Raw genomic sequence first — 14224 nt, forward strand, 5'->3', positions numbered from 1 at the left:
TTCAATTTATTATTTCAATTTTTGTTTTGACAGGAATACAAACTCCCCCAACAACAGATGCCCAGACTGATTTTTTAGTTGGTGTTAATTTCCCGCATAGAGCATAACTGGGCTCCTCTAGCAGGTTGTGGCTGGCTGACCTCTGTGGACTCTGTGGACACTCTAGGCACCAGGCTGACCTTCTCTATCGCCTGTTCGTACTCTGTACCTCCCACAATCCCTCAGGCCTATGGAAACAGAGAGTATGCAAGAGAGAAAGCTGTTCATAAATGAATACAGTAAAATCTGCATTTTATTTCCATATATCGTCTTACTTTGTTCTTCATAACAAGCACGCACTGCAGATAACGCAATTACTACTAATGAAACTAGGATTCTGAAAAGTAAAGTGATAAACTGAAGGTGACACAATTAGTAGCAAGTGGGAAGCTCCAGTGAGGTAGGATTCGATGTCACGCCTGCAGATCGCAGCCACAGAGAGAGCACAATATTTCGAAAGAAATTTTCCAACAGAAATATGACAAATTTCTCTTCAAAAATATGCATGTCCCTGAAACACAGTCATATAAATATCCCTGTAACAGTCTTACCTCAGGGGGAAGTTGGAGGAAAGACTTACAGCTCACTGAAATTTTTCTATTGCATTGCATACAATGGTAACAGTCCTTCACATTTCAACCAAGACTTTGAAATCTTCTCACTTTAAATTCTGCTCATCCTCGTGTGCTCCCTGGGAATTGTCCCTAGAATATATAGATTTTTTTTAAACCATCCAGAACCTGTCATGCACTCCTTATGGCAGATGTTGCAACCAATGTTTAATGATTCTCTCAATGCCTCATTAAATTGGTTAATATTTATTGTGAATTTACCACATAGAAATGTTAAATGTCAATTGAGGGCTGTGGCTGGAGACAGCAAATTGAGAAGGAAGGATTTCCCAGAAGAAGGAGCTTTTGAGTTGTGCTTTGAACACTGGGTACCAACCAGATAAACTGAGTGCAGGAAAGCAAGCAGAATCACAGGCGTGAAAGATTTTCAGATTAATCTGACCAGAAGGGACAGTTTGGGGAGGAGTGGCTCTAGGATAAAGTAGAAGAGCGTTATGCACAAGTGTAAGCGAAAACAGGTCCAATATAATTCTAATTAGATAAATCAAAGGTCAAAATGGTGAAATCAACAAAAGTAAAAGGGACCTTGGAAAGCAAACCAGGGAATAAATATCAGGAACCAAGTTAGAAATTGGGAACAAGAGGCTAGAGCTGCAGAGAATCAAGACAGCAGGCGATCAGAATTCAGGTAGAAACCGTGAAAACAGCCAGTCAGGATTACTTGTAATGTGAACTTTCCTGCAATGGCTTTCCAATGTCTATAGCGATATGTAACAAGATAAACATTTTTCACCGTAACCCTGTGCAAATATGCATACTCCTTCATACAAAGATTTAATTGAAACAAAAAGTTTTACAAAGCAATATTTACCCTTACTATGGGTAATGATCTCTGGTATTTTCCATGCTATTTTATTATGCTAAAATAAAAATAGTAGCTACAACCTTTTTAATTGCTTCCACCACCCACTGGTGAAACACAATCCTACCTACAGTTTGTAAAACACCATTCATTTGAGTATGGTCCATGAAGAAACTAACATGTGCAAGCAGCTTCCATCCTTAAGATCCCCCCACTCAAACATTTAAACAAACAAAACAAAAAACTCTCTGTCCTCCTCTGGCTACCATTTTGTCTCATTTCCTTCAAATCTAAACCTCTTGTCTTCTATAAAGGGTTATCTGACCCAGTAGTTCTCAAACCTTTTGATCTTAAGGCCCCTTTAAATGTTTAAAAATTAGTGAGGAACCAAAAAAGTAGACTGTATCTATGGATATTTACCACTTTGAAATTGAAACTAAGAAAATTAAAATATACATATATTCATTAATTCATTAAAATTACAATAATACATTTATTACATATTAACATAAATATTTATTTAAAATATATTTTCAAATACTTTAGGATGGGGAATGGCAATGCTTTGTATTTTCACAAACCCCTCCAACTTTGGTTTAAAAGAAAGCTAAAGTGCTCGCTTCGGCAGTACATATAGTAAAATTGGAACTATACAGAAATTAGTATGGTCTCTGCATAAGGATGACATGCAAATTCGTGAAGCATTCCATATTTTTTTTCTGCTATTGATGCATAACATAAGGCTACTGGTCTTTCTGTATGAATATATATATATAAATAATTTGAATTTTTTGAAACTTTGGAAAAAGTATCCCAGTTGTATCATGTTGAGTTGGCATTGTATGGAAATTAACAGTCATATTGGTCTAGCAATGTTAAACTTAATTTTTTTCCATCTGTACAGGGGTAACACACTGTATTAAACATGCAAGGCCTTATCTACACGGATTTGATTACAGAAACTAATAAAGTATTCTCTAAATAATGGAAAAAAAAGAAAGCTAAATTCTTGTAGCTACTTCTGTATTCACTCTGGTGCAGTATATTGTTCTAGTTGTAGAAAATCTGGCCTCACACAAATAAATACTTTGAAAATGGAGGGATGTTTTAAGTGCTATTTCAGACAGCTAAGGATATTCTTCTTTAATAGTTCACCAAAACTCCACATACTGTGGTTTTTTTTCCCCTTCCCCCTTGTAGTCTTTAATTTTTTTTTTTTACCTGGGCAGGCACCGGAAATCTAACCCAGGTCTCTGGCATGGCAGGCGAGAACTCTGCCACTGTACCACCATTGCCCGCCAGAGTGATGTGTGACAAGTAAAGCTAATTATTTTGCTCTGTTGTTGAAAATATTTTGGTGTTTCTCTTTTGCCTTTAAAATAAAGTTCAAAGTCTTTGGCATGGTATGAGGTCCCTTCTTACATCTCTAATGCAATTACCATACACGTCTTTCCTTCCCGTGCTGGAATTTTCAATCTTACAAGCCACTTGTCTTTCCCCAAGTGAGTCATCCTCTTACATCTTCAAGCCTGACATGAGTCTGCCTACCCAAAACTCTGCTTATCTTCCAGAATTCTGCTTGCACATTAATGGCTCTGACATGCTTCCTTTCACACACTTCTTTACTTGCTGGTATCATCACACTTATTTCTTCTTACACTTATTACTTATTATTGATATTGTTAATTGTACTTTATTTATCGATCTCTTCCATTAGAGTACAAACTTTTAAGAACAGAAGCAATGCCTTGTACAGAAACCTTTTTCTCTAGCACATATATATATACCCAAAATAACTTGTTGAATAAATGAGGGGCTGGGCCAGAGAAGCTCTGAGATGACCCATGCTTCCTGTTCATGCCCAAGAACTGTGGTCAGATGCAGAAATGTCCAATCCTATAGATAGAGACAAACAGAGTAAGATGACTGAGTGAGAAAGGAGATATTCCTGACAAAGTGGCAGCAGATCAAGGAGTTTGATGTCCACAGTTTAGGAAATAGGGCCCAATGATTTATAGTGGACATGTAAAAGTTAGGCACAATTTAAATAGATTAAATAAGTCTGATTCCCATCACAGTTTGGACTTTAGAGACAAACTGAGGTCAAGATCTCTTACATATTCTTAGACCACAATCAAAGGCTTCAATTCTAGTCTTATGTGTCAACTTTCCATGAATATTTCTCTCAATTATGATCTTACCATGGATAGCATTCCCTACTCATTAAATACCCTTGCCTAAGCCCAGTGTGCTTCTCCTGACTCTGAAGGATACCAAAGAGCAGAACACTAGTAATCTGGGGAGTTAACAGATACCAGGAAAAGATATTCAGTGGCCAAACTGTTTGTGAAATATTAGATGGAAAAATATCTGGAAAGATATAATCAATATAAGGCTTCCAGAGGTCTTACTTTTTGAACTGCACTGAAGATCTCTAAGAGATGATTATGGCATGCAGTACTTCCAAAAGATTACAGCTACAGAACATAATTCTGTTCTCTATGCACTGCACCATATTATGACTTAAATGTTAATATGTCTATCTTCTCCAATAACTCTGAGCTTGAGAAAAAAAATTACATCTAAATTACCAAATGTACTGAATCAATAGGAAATTAACCTTTCTAAATACAGAATAGGAAATTTTGTGAGATCATGATGCCTTGTCATGGAATTAATATTAAGCCAAAAGTTGGAATTTTTAATCTTGGTGTTCCCCTTTGGCAGCCCAGAAGCCTAGGAGCAAGCACAGAAAGAACAGATGGGACTGGGATGAATATTTGGGAATAGGTATATGAGTTTGACTCTTAGGGCTGCTGTAACAAATTACCACAAACTCTAGAGGCTTAAAACAAAAAAAAATATATTTTCTCACAGTTGTGGAAGCTAGAATTTCAAAATCAAGGAGTCACCAGAGTCAATGTTTGGAGATGCTAGAGCCCTCACCCCAGTGTTTGCTCTCTCAAGCCACAATAAAATGTCATTCTATTCTTCCACAGATACTTTCCAGATAATTCCATCTCCATCACACTGGAATGGTGGACCAGTTCTTCCATTTTTGGTTAAATCCTCAGATGGGGTACTAAAGATGCAGGGGTCTCACTTTATGGAAGCCCAGAATTTTTCAGACTATCTGAAAAATTTGTACCCAGGAGTTCAGTTCTCAGCTTGTCCTCTCAAATTTTACTGTAAGCTGCAAGGAGAAGCCAGACCCCACTCTCCAGATTTAATTTGTAAATTTCCTCAGCTAGATATCAAAGCTCATCACTTTCAAATTCTGCCTTCCATCCAACACCAGGACTCAATTTTGCCAAAATACCTGCCACTTTAAAACAAGGATCACCTTTCTTCCTGTTGCAAATGGCACATTCATATATTTCTGTCTAAAGTTTCACTGGAAGTAACTTTAGTGTCCATATTTCTACCCAATTGTCTCTTCAAAGCAATCTAAGCCTTTTCTATCAAGCACCTTGCAATTCTTCTAAAATCTTCCGCTTACCCATTTATAAAGCTTTTCCAGCATTTCTGGAAATCACAGCACCCCACTCTTCTCATACCAAAATCTGTTTTGAAATGCAATATATCAGAAATGGGTTGGCTTTTATAATGGGGATTTATTAGTTTACAAATTTACAGTTCTAGGGCCATGAAAATGTCCAAGTTAAGGCATCAACAGGAAGATACTTTCTCTGAGGAAAGGCTGCTGGCATCTGGGCTTCCTCTGTTGCATGGGAAGGCAGGTGGTGATGTCTGCTGGCCCTTTGCTCCCAGGTTCTGCTGCTTTCAGCATCTGCTACCAATGGCTTTCTCTCTTGGGGCTCTCTCAGCTTTTCTCTCTTAGCATCTCTTGGGTATTTCTCTTTACACACTCTCTCTCTCTGTTTCTGCCATTTCTCTTTACACTTTCTCTCTATGTTTCTGCCCTTTATCCTCTCATAAAGGACTCCAGTAAAGGACTCAATTCAAGGTGGGTCACATCCCAATTGGAACAACGTAGCCAAAAGGTCCCACCCAGAACAGGTCTGAATGTGCAAGAATGGATTAAAAGAACAAGGCTTTTTCTGGGATATGCAACAGCTTCAAACCAGCACAGCTATCCATCAAATAAATCACTCCAATTTCTGAGGCCAAGTTAGTGAAGGGGTGGGGAGAAGCCAGATTTGTGCTTAGAGAACATCCCTCTTTATATGAACCAGACATAGAGGAAAGAATTTTTTCTCTATTAAGATTTAAAAAGCATTAGCCAACAGATGAGAAGAGTAGTTCCGAGGAAGGCCCAGTTCTCCAGACTAGATCCCTTTAGATTTGTATCTCATTCCTATGGAAGACTTAGGGAGGGAGGGAGGGGTCATACTCAAAGAAAAGTAAAATCATAAAAGCATGCTCCATTAGAACAGAGTAAACACTAAATGATGAACTAGCAATAATCATCAAATGCTAATCAAAGTAGCATTCCAGTAGCACAGTGTCTGAAAACAGTGGTGTCTGGCCTGTGACAGGTATTTCCCAGTGGACAGGGAAGAGCCCATTGATCCCTGATAGGAACCTGAAGGTTTTCTGGCAGCAGAAATGATTCTGCATATATGCGAGATACATCTATGTGACTTCCAGTTGGAGAGAACTGATGGATGACTGGAGGGAACTGCAGGTAAAGGCAAGGACCAGTATAATTGGAGATGTGACAGATAAATTGATTCTGTCTGTACTAACAGACTGGTGAGGCCTGAAGAAACTTGGTTACATACGGAAGTATAAGGTCTTCTTCAGAAATTAGAGCATTTGACTTGTCACAGGACATTAGACAAAAAACGCTCTTGGGATTGTAAATGATTTTGGATCTTCATGTCTTTTGGCTTCACGAACTATAACCTAGGATGTCAGCTGGGGATTCTGTGGTCTGAGATCTATGTAGGATGATTTTGTCCCTCAACTGGACAGTGCGAGAGTCTTAAGCCACCCTAAGATTTCTGTTAATTCTAGGAGATTACCCTTCCATGGCTTAGCTCTACCCAAACAGGTGGCCATTATCCTGAATTCAGCCTTACTCTTGTCCCCAGAGAACACTACTCACATGAAGCATTCCTAGAATTTACTTAATATTTGAGTGGATAACAAGTAAAGGATAACACCTCATTGTATAGCCTCAATTTTTCTAGATCTCTGTCCCTCCTTCCCCTAGTCATTCAGCTGCTCCTCCACCACTACCTCCCCAGTGATCTCATCCTCCACCTCCCCCTATGGAAAAGCCAAGGATTTCCCCTCTAGTCTCCTGTAGGACAGCTTCCCCCACAACCAGGTTTCAATTTCTATCCCAAATACGTTCAGCAAGGAACTGTCCCAACAAAGTCAGTTCTTTAAGAAAACAATTCATGCCAACTGCTTAAAGAATAAAACCAACTCCCTACTTTCAAAACTAGAGTAATTTAGACATATAGCAGGTGCTTAGAAAATAAGGGGGTATGTAAATATTTATTGCTCTGAGTAGCATTTTCTTCAGTGTTACCCAGCATAGAAGCAGCCTGACTCTGAGAGTTTTATACTCCCCATCTAATTTACAAAGGATTAAGGCAGGCATATATTTAATCCCTTTTACTACATAGATTTTATTCCCTCTTAGGAACCTAAAGTGCTTTCAGACATTATCTCACTAATCCTCACAGCTTCCATCTAAGGTAAGGAAAAATTGCTCTTAGCATCAATTTGCATATGGAGTTGAGAGAGATGGAAGTAGTTTAGATGGCTCATAAAGCTGCCAACAGGGAATGTGGGGCAGAGCTGGAGCTGGGATCCTGGTAACCCCATTCTATAGTTTGAAGACTATGTTGCCTCACAAAGAGTTTTCAAAGTTTGCTGCTTTTGCTCTCCAAAAGGTTAAAATATTGTGGGCTTCCTCTTAGTACTTACTAAGAGTTCAGTGTAGCAGAGGTTCCAACAGCAGGCTCAGGAGTCAGATTGCATGGGTAAACATCACAGTTCTGCTGCTCTCTAGCTTGTGACCTTGGGAAAGTTACTCGGCATTTTGGTGTCTCAATTTCAGCAACTGAAGAAAGCTACTATCTACCTCACAGGATTATTGTGAGGATTCGATGAGTGTATACTCCTCCGTCTCCCTCCCCATATACCCACTACAGAGCTTAGGAAAATACTTGGAGAGAAAACACTGCATAAGCGCTAGCTACAATTATTTCTTCTTTTCAAATTGTGCATTCTGTATTTAGCAATGGGTGACAGCATTGCTCAACTATAGAAAACAACTTTACAAAGTCCTAAGCATATAATTAAATCTAATCTATTATTCTATTTTTCATTTCCCTTCTTTCCTTTTATTTTTTTTTTTCGGCCTTCCTTCCTTCTTTCCTTCCTTATAGAAATACTTCCTCAGTACATACTATGTGATAAGATATAGCATAGACTAAGTATAGGAGTAAAGATTAATCAGGAGGCAATTTTGAACTCAGGATCTTATGGTCTAAGTAGGATAATACATAAACGTATAAATTTCAAGTCAATGTCAAAGTAATATTATAGGGGAAACCTAGATGAAAGAGCAACTAATTCTACCTCAAGCTATCAGCAGAGATTTCCCTGAGGAGATGACCTTATAGTTGGGTCTTAAAGGACAAATAGGGGGCCTGCTAAATAAAGAATATTCACAAAATTTGGGCCATTTTTTACATAATACACATATTTTTAGGCTCACATGCAACAATTGGCCATATATTAGGTTATAGAGCATGTTGCAACACATTTAAAAGGATTGAAATCATACAGAAATCACAGCTCTATTAAGCTAGAAATCAATTACCAAAATGGTTTAAGATATTCATTAACATTCATTTTAAAAACAATAAATATCCTTTTATTTCATCAATTAAAATAAAAATGAGGTAAATGCTTAGTGTTGACTACAAATAGTAACATTTATGTGTTTAAAAGTGTATACATTTAGATGTAAAAATACAGTTTTAGACATTGTTCTCTGCAAATGATTTAACATTTCATAAATATATAAGGATAATGTTTACATCCGAAAATAAGAAAAGTGAACTTTTCAAAGTCTAGATGAATAGATTTGACGGTGAAATATAGTGGATTATGTTATTAAAAAAGAAGGCCAGAAAACATTTCACAACATCAAAAATGTAAACTATGGAATAGATGTAGGTATATATGTATATGTGAATGACCTATTTCTTACAAACTGTTTCAAATATTCTTTTATAAAGAAATTTCTCAGAGACTAGTTATTAAGATGCTATTTCAAGATGTAGAATAACAAGCAAAATAAGCAGTACTTCAGAGGAGTAGGTAGGGAATTTGGTATAAAGGGAATTTTGTATAAATTCTTTTAACATTTTTAAGCCTTGGTTATATTTCACATTCCTCACCCCCTACAAATATAGGGCCAGAAAGAAAGCAGTTCAATTAAGTAGCAGTTAAACAAATAATCATAATAATGTTCCCATCCAGAAATATTAGCAGAAGTACAGCTATTATTCACTAAAAATTAGCATTGTGGAGACTAGGTAATTAAGTATAACTTTACAAATTTCCCAAATTACACTTCTCTCTAACATCTTGACAGGGAGTTTGCAGAACATAAGTGATATTAAAGGAGGTGATTTTTTTACCCTGTCTCCATGATAATTAATGCACAAATCTATGAAATTTAATTGCAAAATGTCATAAATGACCTTGTACTTTCAAATGTACCAGAGGTTACTGGCCACTAAAAACAAAAAAATGAATTCAAAGTGTTTTAAGCAGTAAAAGTTATTTTTGCTTATTCATTTTTAAATTCCACAAAATGAGAAGTCCTGAGGTAAGATGACTTCAAATTTGGGCCTATCAGGTTCTCTCCGTATTTCCATTCTGCATCATTAGCATGTGGCCTTCATGGGCACAAAATGGCTGCAGCAGCCCTGGGCACCATATTTTCACATATCAGTGGCAGAGGGCAATGAAAAGGGGACTATCTCTTACTTGTCATTCCTTATAAAATAGTCAAAAACTTATCCCAGTAATTCCATAGAAGAGATTCCTCAGTGAGAATCGGGTTGTGTCTCTTCATAAGCCAATTACTGGCAAAGGGAATGAATAGATATATCAACCCCAAAATATCCAGAATTACTTGGAGAGATCATTAAAACACAGATTTCTGGGTGGGCCACGGTGGTTCAGCAGGCAGAGTTCTCGCCTGCCATGCCCGAGACCTGGGTTCGCTTCCCAGTGCCTGCCCATGCAAAAATAATAATAATAATAATAATAAAAATAAAAAAACCACAGATTTCTAGGTTCCACAGGATATTAAGAAGTTTAGGGTGGGCTATGATTTTGCATTTCTTTCAAGCTCCCAGTTGATGCTGACGCAACTTCCAACCATACCTTACACTCCCTTAGCCATGCAGCCACATGAAAGAGGATAAATATCTAAGGAAAGTTAGGGTTATGTCAACAAAGGAGGAGGGGAGAATAAATCTTAGGTCATCAAAGTTCATCTTTGGTCTCTCAATATTATTTTAAAGCCACTTTCAAGAATTATTGCTATATCAAATTAAATAAGAACAAAGCTTCTGGTTCTTATTTAAGAACAACTTTTTTTTTACAATTGCAAGTTTTTGTTATTTTGTCACCACTCTAATACATTTCTCTGAAGCTGTTATAGTACTAAGGCATGGAATATAATCAGAAGTTTCTATCACTGCTTAGCAACTGAAGTCTTCAGATTGTTAGTGTGCCATGGCAGAGAGTCATTTAGAATGAATATTGTTTGGCTGAGTTAAAAAGGGGAAAACTGGGGTGGGAATTAACATTTTTCTAGTCCAGCAAGAACCCATTTGGTAACCACTTTTATATAATAAGTCAAAAATAATGCATTTCACCAGATGTTCCTTTAATTTTCCAGGGATTAATCTGAGAGTTAATTGTCCATTCTAAGTGATTAACAATAACAACAATTTAAAAAAAACCACTAGGCTCTTTACTGATGCTTTTAATTGTATTATGGACCATTGTTTGTTTCCATTTTTAAAAACCGGAATCACTGTGACTTGCAAAAAAAAAAAAAAAATGCCCTGGAATAAATCTGCTATTCTACTTGGCAACATTCGAGTAAATAATTACTGCTACAAATCCTGCAGGCAGCTTTCAATTGTTCCTGTCTATTGGTTAAGAAGGGGAAGATAAGAAAAATGCAAAGATGCTATCCAGCTAACAACTCTAAAATTTCTTCTACCTACCTACAAGAATTGCTAACAAATAATGGAAAATATACTGAACTAAAACACAAATGACCCAAATTTTATCTGAAAATCTTCTGACCTTGCAAGTTACCTGATTTCCTTGAGCACTGATTCTCTGACCTGAACTATTAAGGGTTTGGATTGTGTGTTTCTGTTTTTTTTTGTTGTTGTTGCTGTTTGTGAAAAGACATTCCTCTCTTCCATCCATCTTTGGGAATAAGTGTTAATAACAGTTAAATGAAAAAATAATAGGAACAAAGGTTTAATTGCAAAGTGAAGGCAGCAAGAGGACAATATAATAAGTAACAATAAAGGAAAATTGGCTGTAACATAGCTATTAAAGCAGCAATTTAGAAAGTAACAGTAACTAAGTTACAGAGATTTATTTGATGCCAATCTGAAGAATGACATCTTTATGTCAATGACATAATTCACATTATTTTTAATCCAGCAGAATATGTTTTTCTCCTTTAGACTTTACTCTCTGTACCTTAAAAAAAGAAAAAAAAAAAAACTTTTCCAGAGTCATGCATGACTCATACTGAATCTCAAATTAAACTAAACTCTCACAGCACGGAGATGGGGTGGGAGAATGGGTATCTGGAATTATACGGGATTCTGAATTTCTGCACATTCATTTGAATCTAATCACCGAAATGAGGATATCTCACTCTTTCGAGAAGAGTCATTCTCAAACTTGCGTCCACATCAGTATCCCCCAGAGGACTTGTTAAAACACAGATCGCTGGACCCCACCCCCAAGTTTCTAATTCAGTCTGTCTTGTGTAGGGGCTGGAAACTTGGATTTTTAAACAATTTTCCAGGCTACACTAACTGATATTGCTCATCTGGGGACCACGTTTTGAGAACTACCGTTCTAGAAGGTAAACGCCGGTGGGGATGGAGAAGAGACTTCTAAAACGCATATATGTAAAGGCTGGAGCAGAGAAAGTAAATGCTTAAAAACTGAAAATGAGACATCGACATCTAAACTTCCATACATCACCTGGATTTCCTCTCATATCACAGCCCTCGTTTTCTTCCTTCCTATTTCCCACTCCAAATCTAAGCACGACAAATGTGCAAACCGAAGGTGTTTATGCATAACGTCCAATGTTACCTCACCGATTAAGAAAAAAAGGTTCCCTTTCCAGCTGCCCCATAATAAAATGCAGAAGAAACTGATTAATCAAACAGAGCAAATGAAAGGCATGTTGGTAATGGTCTGACTTATTACATCAGTTTGAATTACATTATGCATTCTGTTAAGGACAGATGATGCCTAAATATATAGCAAATTAAACGTGGCAACTTCAACCATCCTAACTGAAAAATGTGATGGGTTAGACATAATACAAAGAAAAAAAGGAGGGATATTCCATTAGTGAGACACTTCTCTCTAAGGATTGTCGGAATTTACAAGCCAGGGATTTTACTCTTCTTCTCATTAATAAAAAAATCCAATGAACACAATTTAAACCGTTTAGAAGCATGAAGACAATACACACTCACATACCTATATATGTAGAAGAATCGTTCTAGATTCAAAATGACCTAACAGATAAAACAAACAATACTATGCAAGAAACTTATTTGAATGCTAGATTAGGGAATAAACTGGAGAACTGTGAAAATGGATGGATATTAGATGATGATTATCAAAATACATGACCAGTCTATTAGCTATGATGAGAACATCCTTATTCTTAGAAGATGCATGCTGATGTAGTAAGAGGTGAAGGTCATTATGTATGCAACTTTAAAAGAAAGAGATACGTAAGGGGAGAAGGCAAATGTGACAGAATGCTGTAGGCAGAATTCTAAGATGGTCCCCAAACTCTTCCCTCTTGAGTGTACTACTTTGAGTGATGAAAAGGATTTTGCAGATGTGATAAGACTAGTCATTAGTGACCTTAGGTAGGGAGATCATCCATCTAATCACATGACCCCCTCACTGGTTACACAGAGGAAGTTAGGGGGTTGAAGGATGAGAGGGATGCGATGTGAGTCCTGCTGCGAGAGCTGTGATGCCCTAAGAAGACTTCAGAAGGTCCATCGCAAGCCTCGAGGGGCTGACGGGGCACCCATTATCAAAAAAGAGATAGAGGTCTCAGACTGACGGTCACAAGGAACTGAACTCTGCCTACAACCTGAGTGAGCTTGGAAGCAGACTCTTCCCAGAGCCTCCAGACAAGAGCCCAGCCCAACTGGACACCTTGACTTTGCCTCATGAGACCCAGAGCCGAGAACCCGTTTGAGTTCACCTTGACTTGTAACTAACAGAACTGTGAGCAAATAATGCTGTGATGTTTTAAGCTGTTAAATGTGTGGCAATTTGTTATGGAACAATAGAAAACTGATATTAGCAGAATATTAACAAATGTTACATTTAGATAGAGCATATGGATGTTCATTGTAATAGTCTCTACCTTACTGAATGCAAATTTCACAACAAAAGTTAGAATAACTTGTACATTTGTTTCCTATATGAAATCTGAGAAAAAGCAGACTGAATCAGAGGTTGGGACTCCAATGTAAGTGTTGTCTGCACTGATGGTGCTGGCTTTCATTTATAATTAATGTTACCACAAAAGCTCAAGTTTCCTGTTTCCAGGTTCACCAACATGATCTACTTGTGAGCCATGATAAAGACCTCCTTTTTTTTCCCTTATTAATGGAAAATAAGTTGGAAAAGGGTGGCGGCAAGGGGCAGGGATAGGGAGGTGAGGGTTGCAGTGTGCAGGAAGGGCAGGTGGAGTGGTGACAGGGGAAAGACAAAGGAATTATCTATTTCCTAAGGTTAACTGATGAGAACTAGAAAAGAAGGAAGTTAATCCGGGAATAAGAGCACACAGATAAATTGACAGAGTAATTTTGTAAAGTTAGGGATGTTGGCCTCTAGCTCTCCTTCTCCCACCCTCACCCCACCCCCAAACTTACTCCTGGGAAAGAAAAGTCACCTTTGTGTTTATAATAGCCACAAAGGGAAGAGTCTTCAACATTTTCCCAGAGAGGAAGGGGGTGGTAGAAAATGAATGGGGGAGAGTTGAAGCAGAATGCCTAAAGGGAGGGAATCTTAGCTCTAGGACTCCCAGGACTGGCAGAGACTCCTGAAGAGACAAGCTGAGTAATTTAGGGATATGATCAAACTAATTCCATTGACCAATACCCAGGAGCTGCTCTGGAAGTTGCATGGAAGCTGCCCTGACACCTGCTGACTGACCACTGACATTTAAATGAGGATTTCAGGTCACATACAGATAGCTGAGGAGAAGAATGTCCACCTGCAGATTCCATATGAAATACCCAGTGTGGGCACCCTATTCCTCTTTAATGGTCCATGAAATCTATAAGCACCCCTCCAAATATAAAATAAAGTCATTGAAAATCAAGAAGGGAATAGCAGAGAATCAGAAATCGCCACCTGGGCTAGACTAAACAGTGGTAAAAAATCCACCTTTGTTACACACCCTAGTGCAGATAGAGGGTGATGCATGCAGGCGCATACT

At 37.7% G+C, this 14224-nt stretch overlaps 1 protein-coding gene and 1 non-coding gene across 2 annotated transcripts in view; one reads left to right on the plus strand and one right to left on the minus strand.

The window, feature by feature from the left end:
- The window catches only part of RGS7 (regulator of G protein signaling 7), a 532876-nt gene that overhangs the window by 291610 nt on the left and 227042 nt on the right, over positions 1-14224 (minus strand). The window lies entirely within an intron of this gene.
- On the plus strand, positions 2086-2189 carry LOC143642994 (U6 spliceosomal RNA). Its single transcript, XR_013156050.1, has one exon. It is a non-coding gene; the product is annotated as a U6 spliceosomal RNA (small nuclear RNA).

The sequence above is a fragment of the Tamandua tetradactyla genome, chromosome 7, assembly GCF_023851605.1.
Source record: "Tamandua tetradactyla isolate mTamTet1 chromosome 7, mTamTet1.pri, whole genome shotgun sequence".
Taxonomy (NCBI): domain Eukaryota; kingdom Metazoa; phylum Chordata; class Mammalia; order Pilosa; family Myrmecophagidae; genus Tamandua; species Tamandua tetradactyla.